This window comes from Contarinia nasturtii, unplaced genomic scaffold, assembly GCF_009176525.2.
Source record: "Contarinia nasturtii isolate CC-2019 unplaced genomic scaffold, AAFC_CNas_1.1 Cnas_scaffold_1182, whole genome shotgun sequence".
In the NCBI taxonomy this organism is placed as follows: domain Eukaryota; kingdom Metazoa; phylum Arthropoda; class Insecta; order Diptera; family Cecidomyiidae; genus Contarinia; species Contarinia nasturtii.
This window is the reverse complement of record NW_022198526.1, coordinates 968,662-983,906: the sequence shown is the minus strand read 5'-3', so window position 1 is coordinate 983,906 and position 15,245 is coordinate 968,662. Positions and strand designations below refer to the sequence as shown.

Here is a 15,245-nt window from a genome sequence, read left to right as displayed (position 1 = left end):
AGAAGACGAAGAATTCCCTCGACCACCACCACGAGGTCCGCCTTTCCGAGGATTTGGAGAGTATCGCCATTCCCCACCTTCACCACCACCAGGATTCCAAGATTATCGCCTAGAAGAAGACTCTGATGATAAAAGCACGTCTCAAGAAAAAGAAGCCCAAGAAGAAGTGATTGAACACGATTTCAATGAAGATACAACTACAACTACAGCTCCCAAACTCCAAGGAGGAGAAGCTGGACACAATGACGTTGAAGATATAATTCCTAAGCCCAAAGATACAGTTCCTAAGCCCCAAGAAGGAGAATCTGGACGCAATAATATTGAAGGTATCTCTCCAGATACAATTACTAAGCCCCAAGAAGCAGAACATAAACCAGATGTCGTTAAAAATGCCGCTCCAACGCAATGAAATTGATGCACTTGATTAAAAATAATTTCAAATTTTTGAGAATTTTAATGAGCTAAAATAATAAATAATAAAATGCTTAATCTAAAACAAAAATTGAACTACTCTTCTCATAAAAGACAAAACGATACTTTTTCAGCCCACATTCAACTCAGGTGATTCGAAATTTATTTACAGTTCAACATTAACATTTGACGTTTCCATAAGTGGCGAATGCAAATTCAAAACATTATAGATTTCATACAAAATTTGATACTGGTCAAAATTAAGCATAACATAAGAAACTTTCAACTTTATAAAAACTCAAAATACAAAGTTGAATTTAAAGTTAAAGCGTCTAAATTTATATTTAATCAAGTCCAACTAAATGTGCAATTAGAAATTCAGCACCTTGAACATATGAATGAATACAAGTTTTATTATAAATAATAAATTATTATGCAATCGGTTGAAAAAATATTTTATAACTAAAAGAGCAATCTTTGTCTAGTAGATTATCATTCGCGTTTCATAAACCTGAAGAAGAAGTTAAAATATATAAAAACACCCTGACATTTTTCGCAAACTTTTCTTTTTGCCACTGACTTTACACCACATGGTTTCAGACCAATACTTGATGAATCAAACGTCAGTTGGTACAGGATGACATTGATTCCAGCGATTTTAGTGAAATTGTTACAAATCCATCTCTTAAAAATATTCACGACATCACTTTAAAACAATGACTCAGAGTAAATATATTTTTTTACAATAAAAAGCAATTAATATACGCTGAATCTATTCATTTATTCCGGACGATTATGTTCATAAGATTTGTATTTTAAATGCATATTGCTCATTTAATTTAAATAGCTCACCATAAAACATCAGTAGGATAGTCTGCAGTGTAAAGTTTGTCTATTGGAAAATAAAATGAAATCATGAGACTTTTGTCTAAAAAGTTGTTCAAATCAAATATAACGAATATTTATTCGCAGTTTTTATTTCATTTTACAATTGGTTTAAAATCATTTTAGCAAAGGACTAATATCTATTTTCCAGCTGAAGCTGATGCGCTTGCGGTACACTTGGCGTGCTCACATGATGAGATGCTTGAAGATGTTGACGTTTCTTCAGCGCCGGCCAAAACTGCAAAAATTCCAAAAACCACGGCGAAAATTCGAGATAATTTCATGTTGTCTTGTCCTTCCTTTGACTTATTTGAATAAAAGCTTTGAGAGTACAATGTTCATTTAAAATTTGAACACCTTTTTATACCAAATGAACTTGTTTTGAAACTTACGTAAAACAGCAATTACGTAAGTTTGTTTTTCAGCAAAAATATGTTTACATCGAACTCATAACAGACTCTATTTTATTAATACGTGAACACGCGTGAATTTTTCTACAAAATTCGAAAAAGCTGTTTTTTCAAGAAATGCTCTTTTATTTATTCATTCAATGCCAAGTTCTTATAAAAAAACAACCATGGAAAAAGCGCCTATGAGTGTATGTATTTGATCACACTATGAATAGAAAATTGAAACCGCGACAAAAGTGTATAATGGTTCGCGTAACAAAACTAGAGCCTCGAGGAATTGATGTCTACTAAGACTGTTAAATTCTCCTTTTCTTCATACACAGTATATGATGTTCATTTTTCTAATACAATAATTGATTATTGAAGAGAGTTAGTCGTAGATTGAACAAAATATTTGTGAATACTGTTTGCATAAGTAATGAACAAACACACGCAAATACATTTGACTGTAGTTTGTTTTGGAAAAGATGATAAAAACAGAATGTGTTTGAATTACCATTTACCCAAAACTATCGTAATTAATAAGATGTGTGCCCAATCATTTTAAGCCCAATAAAACAACACCAATAACTTTATTTTTTAAAAAATAAACTTTAACATTCTTCTTGTTGTGTTATTTTTGGATTTAATGAAAGTGGGCGTTTATATACTTCAAATCGTGATTAATATCGTGTAACAAACGAGTTAATCACGGCAACAAAATTCACAGATAAAATGTCATTGCTTTTATGGTGACATATTGCAATACTTTAATGAATTTTATTAGTGGAAAAATAGATGAACAAGATGTTTTCATCATATACATTTTTTTGATAAGAAATTATGAGAAAAAAATATATTTATAATTCCATCTGGAACAATTAATCGAATTTCAATAATTGAAAAACATTAATGATGATATCAAAATAAAGCTTATTTTTTGTCAAAAATGTCACAAAAACTTCAAGATTGTGTGATGCAAATAGAAATATCCGTTAATCAGTGAATAGAAAGTAGAAAAACTGATATATTCTAATACATTTCAAATAGATTAAAGGATTTGATATTTAAAAAAAAAATGCTGCACACTTTAAATCAGTATGTCAGTCCATGAAGGGCATCGATGTCATCATGATCGCTATATATTATAAATTTAATTAGATTTCCTATAGTGACGGTCATGACTGTAGTTCAATTGTGGCAATATCATTTGATTTCGTAATTTTCGTGGCAATTCAATCAGTAAATTGCCTCATGACTCTCATCAAACATAAAAAAGTTCTGCCACTTGCAATTTCTTTTTTCAATGACACTAAAATCTATTTAAATCGAACGTAAAACAATACTTCAAGCCCAGAAAAAAGCACAGACAAGAAGAGAAAATAAAACCAAAATGTTATGAAGTATACATATGCGATAAAAAAATGTGCATTTAATTGAATTCAATTTGGTCATATAATTGTTGGCTTTAAAAAAGTCAATGTGGTCGAGAGAGAAAAAAATTGGTATACCACATTGGCCAATTCAAAATGTAAAAACCCATAAAAGTACTAGAACCAATTACAATGAGTTTTTAAATTGAAATGTAAAATTTAAAATAAAATGTATTTGCAATGAAGGAGATCGAGCGAGCAGTTTGTAGAGAGGGCAAGAGACGGAGTCGAGCGTCTGCGGTCAATGCTTGCCCGAAACAAACCAAATTGTGTTCTGGCAATGCCAATTTTATTCAGATTCATTTTTGCAACAATTTAAATTTAATTTCGGTTCATTTGGCATGTCTGAGTGTGTGCATGAGCCAAGTAAGAAAAATTGGATGAACACCAGAAAACATTAAATGCAAATAGCTGTATACATGTAAAATCAGATATATTTAATCCGGGTAGAAAATAATTTACCATTGCAAGAATGTAAAAATGCGGGTGCCGTTGTTTTTTTTATTCGCACGAGAAGTAACAAATTGTGGATTCGTGCAAACTGATTCCGGATTTTATAGATTGGGCATTTTGTTTGGGGGCCTTTGTTCGACGTCAAAGAAAGTGAACGGTCGTTAAATGGCCTTTTTCGATTTTTATGGCTCATTCGATACATGATTGACGCAAAAAAGGGTCATTCCGGCAACTTTCCGAAGACCAGCGACAATTCGGTTTTTCTCGGTCAATTTTAATCCAATTTGAATCAAATTGTAAACCTATTATTCTCGTTTGTGATGACATGCGTTCTATGTTTTGATTACGACACAACAAAACGAATCAATTTCATTCGATGACATCATTGAATGTTCACCCTACTGCAGTGCCATTTTCTTCTCCGTCCTCGACTTTCCTTTTCGGTACTTTTATGTTCATTGCTTCGGATAAACACAAATTTCCAAGTAATAAAATTAAATCATCTCTTTTTCTCTCCCGCTCACTCCTTATGTTTGAACAAGAAACGAGGAAAAGAAACTATAAAGCTAACATCGTAAAATTTGATGGTGAAATGTTTCGCATTTCCAAATGCATTCACTGTTGGCCACTGGTCGTTTTGCCTAAAGAGTTTTGTTTCTTTCATTTAATCAAAGACGTTTTAGTGTCATGATAATGATGATTGATCATTGGTTTATGACCCAATTGATAGCATTTTAAGTGAAACCTTTGTTTCGCTAATCGCTTTGATTTCAATCAGAAAATTGAAATTCTCGCATTCTTTTGACCGATATTTTTGAACTTGAGTTTTAACTATTTCATATGTCTTGTAATGGCAGTGTGATGAAATCAAAAAAGTGTGTCAAGTGCAAAGATGGCAGATTTTCTTTTTGAATGAGTTTCGAAAGCGGTCACGCCTGGCAAGCACTTCAATTTACATAATTTAAAACGGACTTGAAGATACAAGGAATTTAAAACTCGATGCTTTCTATGTTGGAATTTTATTGCAGTTCACCCTAAAAAAGCATTTTTCTTACTCCCGTAAAGAATAAATATTTTGTGTAATTAAGTCATCGTTCACTGCAAAAACTTCGAGTTAGATGAACGAATGATTTTTATCGTGTACATCAATTAACCGAATTAAACACTACATTAAGATTTAGTGAAATGATCGTCTTTTCTACGCTTAATTAAGTACCATTGAATATCATTGATTTGACTTCACAATCCACGAGACACGGGTTTCTGTCAACGGTTCATTTTTCGACACTTTCTCGACCAATTTCATATTCATTACATCGCATTTGCATAGCATTGTTTGCCTTTTCCGAGCAAATGTATCCAGAATATTGGCGTCTTCACAGTTTGTTGATTTTTAACGTTCATTTTCAAAACGGAATGAATTGTTTTAAATTCATTCCGTGCAGAAATGGCGCGTAAACTAGATTTCAGCATTCTAACCGTATAATGTAAAAATATTGGCAAGTAACGATGAACTTAAAAAAATGTGTATATAAATCGTTGAAATGGAATTGAACGATATTATGTTGTTTGGAAACATGTTTGAAACTAGCAATATGTCACAGCAGTGGTGCACTAATCGGACAACTGAGCAAACGTGCATTCACTTTTTGTTTGAACCACATGATGCCTTCCATTTTCCCAGCCTTTTTAATCTCACAAGTCAGTTTTTCTCATTAATTATAGTGAATTTTGATATTATATGATATGTTTTGAGAAAAATAAGCGATTAAGTAACAAATTGCTGGTGCGATTCAAGCGCAATAAATGGTTTGTTATTTGTTTAAACGTTTTTTGGGGGCATATTAAAGGTAATTATGAGTTAAGTTTGAATCAACAAACAAAAGCAAAGAAGTAAACCCAAATTCAATATCATATGTTCGGAATGGGCAGAAAGACAATTTGAAGAGAATAAAAAAAACCGATGCCAAAATGTGCCGCCTTACAAAAGGAAGCCAAATGAAAGAGATTTTCGGAACTGCAAGTGGTCTCTCACATGTTTTGCGAACATGTCCAAGTGACTATGTTCAGTGGTTACTGGTGCTACATTCATGCAACAATGTCCATCTTCTTTCAAAACGGCACACTGAAACAAAAAAAAAAAAACGAAATAAGAACACGGAGACGGATTGAAAAATATTTTAGAAAATTTATTGTCGAAAAGTGTGTGTCCTGTGGCGACATTTCGGTCATTTTCGTTGGAATTGAGCAGTCACCGAGAATGAATGGCAAGGAATGGTTTTCATTTACAAAACCAAGCAGGATCCGCATTGGTAAACTCAAACCAAAAATATTGCAAACGATTCTTTTAACGTCTTCTATTCGATACCGATTTCGAAGAATGTTAACGTATCTTTTTCATTTGATGCTAAATGTTGAGCTGATTGAACATGTTGAAAGCAAACATTTTCAAGCGAAATACATCCGTACCACTGTCGCCTTGAAACCTATAGCATTGAGTTATTTGGTCGCGCAAGTGTTTCACGTACACTCGAGTCAGTGAATTGACCATCTCGGAAAAACCACATGCTTTGGTAAAATTGCGTCGGCGCGTGGGTTACATCAAGTAAATAAATATAATATCGAATATAAACATTCCGAAAATGTCAAATATCCACTTAGATTTGAAAAGTGTCTGCTTAACGCAATGTGAATATGATTTATTTGAAACCATCAATGGTTCGAAAAATCGAAACTTATTCATATGCAATTCAATCGAACAACAACAATCTGGAAGCAACAAAAATGAGAGTTCTTTTTTTGAAAATCCAAGAAAAAAATACATCGAATATCATACAACTGCTTTGTTCTGTGCCAAATGTTGAATTGCCATGCCAACAGTATTGTAATTTTTTTTCTTACGGTTTTTTTGGTGCTTGCATTTTTTATGACTCAAAATATGCATGTCTCAAAAAAAATGCTTGTCGGTAACGAATGGTAAAAAATGAAATAGACGAAAAAATGGATCGAATGCAAGGCACATTTTCGAAAATAGAAGAAAAGATAAGAAACTATCATAAAAATGAAATGAAAATTACATGCAGTTGAAGCACTTAACGTCTTGGTTGCATTGTTTCAAAAAATGAACTTGCTTTTCTTCAATCCTTTCACTCAAAAAAGTGACAAAGCAATTGACAAAAAAAACTGTCGTCGTTTTGTTTGCAACTTTACAACCGGGAAGTGGCATACTACAAAATGGAAAAAGAGTTAGGCTGGCATTGCATGTTTTTATTGAAGTGTAAAAAATCGTGTCATAAACTGCTCTAGAAAAAAAACGAGATGATTTTTTTGTCGTATCTTTTGTTCATTTTTTCGAAGTTACAAAATGAAAGGGTTTGTTTATTACATACCTTGAATGCTTTTCGTTGCAATGGAACACCTTTCACTTTCGTTTCTACAAAAAAGTATTTCATGTTTTTCGGGTTGTTTTTTTTTGTTTTTTCAACAACACCACAATATTATAATAAACCTACAATTTTTTCAGTGAAAAATAGAAAAGAATCTGTGGCTTATCTGTTAGCATGTGCAACAACAAACCCTTTTTTTTGCTTCAATTTTTTGTTTTTGGTTTTTGTGGTGCAATTAAAAAAAATGTACCCAAGACGAAAAAAATGTGTGTTCTCAAGACAAAATTGGTTTATTGGTGATTTTTTTTTTTCAGAAGAACTCTTTCATTTGGGTTGTTTTTTGGATTCATATCGATGCTGTTTTTTTAGAATTCAGTCACTTTTTTAAATGGTATCATAAAAAACTGATATTGGGCGAAAAAAGTTGGATGGTAAAAAAAGAGTTAAGCAATTGACACTTTTTTCTGAAAACAAAAAACTCGACACGATACGAATCCATTTTACACTTATCTTCTGTTTTCTAAATTGTAAATCGTGCATCCATATGTCAATGTAAATTAAATGACTGTGTTCAGTAAAGCTCGTTTGTTTCGGCCAAACTCAAACTATGTTCGTTTTTTTATGTGCGGCCTGCTCAAAGTTCGACAACAATTAATCGAAGGCAGTAAAAAATTAGAAAAGAAAAAATCGTGAAATGTTGTTTTAGCATAGTAAGTTGTGAGATAGATAAAAGCAGTGATTTTTCTGTTGTCTCGTTGGAAAGATAAAATTTGAGAATTGTGTCTACTGTATAAATCAATGAAATGGCACCATACCGATGCAAAAGCGAGAGCGACACAAAGAGAGAGAGAGAGAGAGAGAGATATCCAAAAGATATATGCGTTTTGTGTATAAAACAAATGTTAACCAAATCCGGTCGATTATTTGCTCTCTGTCGCGCGCTATTTTTGTGTTTGATCTTTTCTGGTTTTTCGGCAAATCGGTCAAGCCCATTTTTGTACTGAAATCGCTTTTTCATATAAAGAACTCTATTAGAAAAGCCATTGCTACAACAAAAAGGCCAAAACAATGCCGATGATCATGCGACTCCGTCGTCAAATCATTTGTTTTGTCGCTTATCACACCTGCATCTCACAGTGGTCGCAATTTTCGGTTTTACACCCATTAAACAGTATGTTTGTGTGCGTGTGAATGCGTTCGTTTATCTGTGAGTGCACATTCGGCCAAAAATTGACAGAGCCTCCGAATGTAGTCATGAAACAATGGTCAAAACGAACGACAAAATCAAAGAGACAAACAAAAACCGTTTTTCTAAGTCACATTTATCCTCTATGAAATAATTGTTGAAGAAAAAGCGTTTCATTTGTTTGCATTGACAATGATGTTTCTCATTTCAAATATGGTCGAACCATATATATGCTGTCTTCAAAAAAATACAAATATAAATCGGTTCATTTGTCGCATCGACAGTAATTGCATCCAAACAGCAAGTAACCAAGACTAAAAAAAATGCCGTTGAATCCGTTCATGGTATGTCTCGTCCGCAAAACAACACGAGATTCTCTTTATCAAAAATGTTGCTTGTAGAGGTCAGTATCACAAAAATAAGATGTCAAATGTGTAACAAAGATAGACAATGTTCAAGAAAAAAATAAGATGTTTCATTTTATCAGTTTATTTGAATCTTGTTGTTTTTTGCTTCTTTTTCTTCATTTGAGATCTCTTTTGCCATATGACTAATTCAGTTTGTTTTCCATTCGAACTTACAAAAGGACTTCGACTTCTTTTTCTTCTCTTCGAAAAAGCAAAGAAACAAAGGGAAAAGGCCATCATATCGTCCATTATCTTTTGATAAAGCGGCAATTTATTTGCTTTTATTTCTCAATTCCTCATTATTATGTTGTACTGTTTGACCATTTTTTACGTAAATTTCTTTATGTTTTTTTTTCTTTCTCCTCATTCCTTTCAAACGAAAATTTTTTTTGCCTTTGAATGGACATCCAAAAGAGCGACAAAAATCTTTCATTGTTTCTTCAAAAGTCTGACGAAAAAAGAAAACAATATCGAATGCCGATTTTTTTGTTTTGTTTTTTCGGGCACTGTGCGGTAATTTGACATGGTCAGTTTGACGCTCGTTTGAAACATATACTTGCATCATAACAGCAATTCTCGAGATGAAGTTACAGAGTATATTAAGTTGAGGGAGTGAAATGCCCAATGGAAGTATTTAATTACAATTGTCCCTTTTACTATTGTCGTCTCTTTATTGAATCGAACATGCTTCCTTGGAGAATCAGTAAAATATGTTGGTTTTTGGAACATGCGCCTTTAAATTTAGAAGAACTTTTGGTTTTTTTTCCAAGGTTTTTGGTTTTGAAGCAGCTTACCAAGATCATTGAAAATACCACAACTCATTTAATTCTCGCATGGATCAATTCGATTCGGTGCTTATTATGTATCGAAATGTGCCACATGTATTTGTTCTCTCTCTTTAAGATTTTCAACACTTTTCAATTCAAACGACTCAAGGTGTTTTATCAAAATGGGCAATTTGGACTAGTTTCTACCATTGTCAGCAAACGATAGCGTAAGACAATTTTTGGGTTGGCAGAACGCACAAAGGGCTCATTGTATGAGCAAAAAACCAATATCGGCACAATGTTTTGCGTTGAAACCTTTGCAACTTATTATACATATGGATAATCCAACATAAGCTTCGACTTAAATGTAATTTCAAATTCCGTTCTTAATGGTACTGTGTAAACAGGCGCCGGTAAGAGGATGAAAAAAGAGAGTAATTGATCCATATTTCACTTAAAGCAAAATTCATATTTTTAATCGATTTTTTTTTTTGGAAAATTGTAAAATTTCATTTGCAGTGAATTATTCAATGCTCTGTTTTGACATGAAATTTGGTATAAAAAAATTTAATCTATTTGGATTTGACTCTATGTTGCAAGTTTCCGTGAATCATTGTTTGTCCACGATGTTTTATGTAATATTTCCTGATTGTAATGAAAAAAAGCAAAAAGGTTTAAAAATTGCCAATTTGGAAGCATTTTGTTTCTTCCATCGTCTATATTTGCAGTTGCATAACAAAATTGCAAGTTTACAAAAAATGGTTCATTGCTTGAGGTGATATTAATAAAACCGATTGCCAATATTACTCGGTCGTAACAGAGGCCATTTCGTCAGCAAAAATGATTAAATCAATCAGTTTTTTACGGGATGGGATAATCTATACGTTTTCCTCGAAATGAAAAAAGCAGAGAGAGAGAGGAACTGGCGATCATGCAGTTTAGTTGTATATGAGGTTATTGTTTGGAAAACAGAGGGCAAAAAAAATACCCAACGACGACAATCATATCGATCTGAATGGCACATAATCTCGTTTTTTTTGTTGTTGTTCGTTGCACGAGGCAAATATGCATTAAAATGGATGAATATAAAAAAAAACTTTGCATTTTTACTTCCAGTGCCGACGTTATACAATGCAAATAATTCGAATTTGTGTCCTCTCATCTCAACGTGATTTCTTTTTTTTTCTCTGACAATATTTATAATAAAATGTTATATTCCGTTGTTGTTGTTGTTGTTGTTGTACATATAATATATGCCATTGTACGTATTCACAATGACAACAATTGTTGGCTACTTCACAACATTCGTTGGAATGTAAGCATTTACAACACGGTGTTGTCAAAATCATAACCTTAGTTTTGTCAGTGTATAATGTTTTTATATTGACTCAAAATCAAAATCGATTCCCGCAGCCCTGAAACCATTTGGAGTGATTGTGTATAGTGGGAAGCTCAATAAAACAGTCGAATGACAATCGACGAAATTTGACGGAAATCAACGGGAAAAAAGTAGCGACAGAAGCAAAACAATGATATCGTATGCGGGGTTGCACATATGAAAGCAAAATTGCACACGATAACCAACGTGCACATATAATATGATTTACAACATAAATAACCGACCATCAATGTGGCCGAACATCGACCGAACCGTTTGCTTCGCCATTTTTTCCTTCCTTTCGAATGGCGTTTGATTTTTTTTCTGTTTGATTTTCATCCCTTCGAACAAAAAAATCATCGTAATCATTATTATCTTCAATCTATACTGGACCGCTGACAGTTTTCTCAGTCTCCTACTCTCTCTCTCTCTCTCTCTCTCTCTTTCTCTCTCTCTCTCTCTCTCTCTATCGAATTCTCGAATATTCATGAGAATTGCAGTTACAACACACAAAAAATACACTCAATGAATAATGGAAGCGCTAACAATGTTCCATTGCAAATATTTTATTATTTTCAACTCGCAGCGTTTGCAATCGATTGAAGAATATTCACAACATAGACAGTGATTGCACAGTTTATGCACGATGGAGATCGATTAGTTTGACAAGCAAGGGGCGATTTTTGTTAGCATAGTTTTGTTGAATTGTAGAGGGACAGATATGTTATACAATATATGGAAGAATTGTGTTTTTTTTTTGTGTAAACACAGCAAGCAACCCACGATACCATGATGCACACATTTCAATACTCACGATTAAAATATCAAAATGGCTTGTCGGGAGCAAAAAATGATATTCTTTGGAACGATTTGGTGCAACAATCGCAATGAATTTGTTACTGGATTGTGATTGGTATTATTGAGGGAGATTGAAAGCAGGCAAACATATGATGCTCAAATGAATTGAATTAATTACAAATAACAGAAGAAAGAATAGAAAGAAAAAGCAAACATCGGAAATTATTCAAATAGCCAGGGAATTAAGTTGCCGGTGAAATTGCTTTTTTTTTTAGAAAAACGTCTTTCAATGGGCCAATTATGCCAATTTTTTGCATTGAATGATTCATCAAACACGAGCGTCGTACGGAAGGCGAAGTATATCTCATGAAAAATCCAAAATTCCCACTGTTGGCTCATGTTTTTGACCAAGCAAACGTGATCATAACAAAAACATAATGTCGGTCACAGTTTCAATAACTTTGTCACGTTTTCTGAATGGTTTATGAGATTTTTGAATGAGTATTTGGTTTTATTTTAAATTCTTTACATAACCGCTGTATCGAATTTGTTTGACGATTCAATCATAATGCGTTATCACTGCTTTTGTCGCTCTTTTAACGTACCTTTCGAATGAATTTACCAAAAGAAAAGAAATGAATTTACAAAAATTCATAAAAGAGTTCCGATGGCACTTTGCATAATTTATCCTCTCCGAACAAAGACGCATTTTTAGTCATTCATAAACCATTTTTCTTTTAACTGAAAAAGTTGTGACGATTCAAATAGTCAACGAAAATTTATGTTCATATTCTCGATGGAAAAGATTCAAGGGAAAAAACAGGTTTCTGTCATATCTAGTGATATTAGTACTAATGCGCTATATTGATACATTTGCACTTTTTCCGATTCCAACATATTGCTCAAATTGCAATCAGATTGCGAAAGACTGTGTCCATCTGAATTCTATTGAGAATAATATAGTCTTTTGTGTGCAAGTTGTGTTTAGTAGCCCGTATCTTTTGTGTGATGATTGAAAATGGTTGTCAAAAAGTCACATTGTAGCATTCGCACACATACAATGGGCATGGGTACGCAGATGTTGTAAAAATGTTTACCCATTTTTTTGTTGTTGTATCGAAATCGAAAGCGATTAAACGTATTCTGGCTATTATCTAAATTGGAAGACCCATTGAAAGACGAGCATTCAATTATTTCAAACAAAGTGTTGAATAAAGTCAGTAACGCTCACAAAAGTCACACAAGGTTTTACCGAAATGCAATGCAAAAATGCAACAAAAATCGTTGCAGTGAATGAAGAGCGATTTGTTGAAAGTGTGAAAACAGTAGGTGTTTTATTGACATTTTTAGTTTCCGTTTCGTCGATATATTGTTTGAATTGGCTAACACGTTTGAAAAGATGCGATGAACCATTGATTGGTCATAATCATAGAGTCGGGTATCGTGTGCCTTTTGGTATGTACCGTGCCTTCATCGCTCCATTCACATTTTTATTGTTTCATTCTAAACAATTCGATTCGTGTTCAACTATAAATTGATGGATTTCATTTTAATGGGCTTGAATGAGTCTCGATTCACTGTTGCTTGGCGATTGGCATGCGAAAGTGAGAACAAGATGGATTAGAATTGTACAAAATGAACGCACAGACAATTAATTTATGTGCGGCTATTGTGTGTTGCCTCCGAAACGTAGGCCATATTTACGTTCAACGAACAGTCGATTCAGTTGTGTAGGCAAAAAATAGCGCACGCCAATAAAGCCTTTCAATCATCGACATGTGGCATCAATAAAAATTCACCATTGAATATACCTAATTATAAGGATTTCGAATCGTTTAATTTGAGCGTTTTATGATAGCAAATCAGAAATGCTTTGGCCTATGATTGGTCAATACATATATAATATATATATATATTGTGTGTTTCAAGTGTTTGTTGTTACGACGCCAAAAATCCCACTGACGCCAGCAATGTGCCATTTTTAGATATGGTTCTCTCTCTACCGCTCTATCAATGTTCTAAACTGAACTAGATCACAGAGTGCTTTTTTCAATGATGTAAACAATGAGCAATAAAAAAAATTACAAACATTTTTTTTTTGTAAAATTCTTTTTCGGCTTGTTAAACGTTTGATGAGCACATTGTTAGGATATTATGATTGAGATGGTTCACGGTTTCTTTTTTGAATCTTAAAAACCATGAAAAATCGCCTATTTTTCCATTCAATTTGTTTCGATGTGAAAATCGACATTTATTGTAGCCAATAAAAAATGACTTCGAGCAAAAGAATTCCAAAGATACCACTTCACACGCTCAATCAGAAGCTATTGCAAACTTGTTTTCAAACGCGTTGCAAATGCAATTTTGTTCGTCGAATAAATCAAGTTATGTGTTAATTCGCGGGCTGTCATCACGTCAATTATTTCAAGCGTTTTGTGATGCATTGTCGACCGCGAATTTGCATCTCTCTCCTCCCTGTCAAATGAGGCAAAGAAAAGCGACCAATATATGTGCAAGAGAGGGTATTGTTTGTTGTTGTTTTATTCACATTTTGTATGCCTCACGCTTTTTGCTCTTTGATCTTTTGTGTGTTACGAAATGCATTCCATTGATGAATGTGTAGCGCATTCCCTTGGTGTTTAAACAAACCGTTACTTATATATTGGAATGAAGATATTCCAATTCTCGTATTAAGTGTGTTATTGTTCCCATTGTGGAACCGTTCACAATGGAAGACATTCCAATTCTGAAAGTGAAAAAATAAAACCGAAACATTTAATCCGTTGCATTTGAAACGCGGAGCTCTCTTTGAATAAGAGAATTTTCATTTGAAATAATAGAAATAGTTTGCCTCAAGACCAATGCGCATGAATGATTGTATCGTTGAACAAAAGGAATTTGCATATCGAGAATAAAAATGGTTAAAAGTAAAACTGGTTCTTATTCACAGTCGCGCACCATTTAAATTTTTCAAATGAAGCAGCAACGCAAAAACTCTTTTTTCATTCTCAAGCACAAATGTTTTGACCAAATGAAACGACGCACAATTGTTATATTTTTCATTTAACTGGTTTTTCTTTTACGTTCAATTGAAAGTACTTATGGCCGTTCTTTATTCACTTTATTAGGTGCGACAATAAAAAAGGGGCTATTAGACATGACTTTGAGCCATCGTTTTTTTCATCACAATTTTTGGGTTATGCAAAGGAAGACGATTGTTAAATAGCAATAGCCACATTATGCGAATATACATTGTTGCATTGACGATGATTCAAACGGAAGTGCTTGGTATTTTTGGTTTGACAAATTTGTATGGTCTTGTGGCCACATGGACTACTTTATGCTCAAATAACGTCAAACACATTCGGCCGGGGCCCGGTTTCAAGTCAACGACATGGTTAATTCATATTTAAATTCTGATGCGTCCAAACAATGACCGAATTTCGCATACTTTTCGCTAAGTGAGATTTATGAGCGGTTTTTTGTGTTTATTTTGTTCTAATTCAAACACAAATATAATTTGCTTACAGCCAGATTATTTGGTGTAATTTTTTTCTCTCACTCTCTCACATCCGACATCCTGTGCATTATTTGCCAAAAAATTGGTGAGCTCAGCCCATAATTTGGGTGACACAAAGTTGACGAAAACGATTTACTTTAATCGCTTTCCTTCGGCAGATTCATCAACCATATTCGTTTTCTTGAGAATTTCAATTTTCCAAACATTTTAGCACAAACAATGGAGATGTGTT

At 33.4% G+C, this 15,245-nt stretch overlaps 1 long non-coding RNA gene across 1 annotated transcript; it reads right to left on the bottom strand.

Moving 5' to 3' along the window:
- Nucleotides 1-1,173: 1,173 nt before the first annotated feature.
- LOC116344776 lies at nt 1,174-1,968 on the bottom strand. Its single transcript, XR_004201455.1, has 2 exons — nt 1,401-1,968; nt 1,174-1,303 (listed from the first exon to the last, which is right to left on the bottom strand). It is a non-coding gene; the product is annotated as an uncharacterized LOC116344776 (long non-coding RNA).
- Nucleotides 1,969-15,245: the final 13,277 nt, after the last annotated feature.